Genomic DNA, 1,144 nt, shown 5'->3' on the forward strand with positions numbered 1-1,144 from the left:
CGAACATCGCCAGCAAAACTTCGACCACTTTAAGCGTCTTTGTAATAATAGAAGCAACCTGATTTGACGATTTTCTGATCTTACATGGTGTAATTGCTTTCGGCTGTCGGCGATATTTCCTCGCAGATCAATCATGTTGCCGAGAAATTACTCTGGTATCGCATATGGCTGAATATAACATTTAATTGTGGATTTGAAAAAAATGGCTTGTGATGAAGGCCCAATGGAGAATGACGTCGCGTTTTAACAAAATCTCAACCGTACATTGTTGGCTGATAAAATGGAACAGATCATTCAGGATTTCCGCAAGACCCGGGAATATGGTTCATTTACACTCTCGGGTAGCTCGCAAGGACATGATGGGAAGAATTGGTGCGTTGCGCTCCTGGCTTTTTGCTCGCCCTTTTAGCGCGTTCTCCTCTGCGGCAGCCTTCGATGTCGTCGGAGTATCTCCTCGTAAAGTACCTCAGTATGTGATGCTGTTGCGTCCACGTGACGTTTCGGGTCTGATCTTAAACTATTTTAGCCGTATATCGCATTGTTGGTGCGCACAAAGATTGAAAGAATTGGCTTTTAGCTCTAACAGTTAGCTCTTTCGCTTAAAGGAAGCTTAGTTAAGGTCGGTGAGCTTCGTTCTATACTTAAACTCAGTACGAGTGTAGCGAATCGCAATCAACTTATCCCAAGAGTAATGACAACCTTAACCCAAGGCTAATTAACTTTAAAACGTAAATTGTGTTTCTACATTTTATTGGCGACAAAGCTGCATCTATAGGTTTTCCTATCTATATAGTAAAACCTAATTAAATGTATACCTACTGGCTGTTCCAGCCACGTACTGACTTCTTCTTGTTAAGTTGTAGCCACACCACTGTGCGGTCAAACTATTTTGTGTGATCCACACTCTTCGTATCAGGGCACGTGAAACCCCGTTACAGAAACGACACGACTTGTCGTGTCCTTCTGAGTCCTTTTGAGTCTTTCTGCAATAATGCACAACCGAATTGCAAACTCAGAAGCGTCACGCAATTGATTTGGAAGCTGAACCGAAAATTCTCTCAAGCTTTAGGGTGATAAGGCGCATAAAAGTCAAGTCTAGTTTTAGCTTATAATTCTTAAATATGTCTCACGATGTCAAAGATAA

The sequence above is a fragment of the Plasmopara halstedii genome (assembly GCF_900000015.1).
Source record: "Plasmopara halstedii genome assembly, contig: Scaffold_525, whole genome shotgun sequence".
Classification (NCBI taxonomy): domain Eukaryota; phylum Oomycota; class Peronosporomycetes; order Peronosporales; family Peronosporaceae; genus Plasmopara; species Plasmopara halstedii.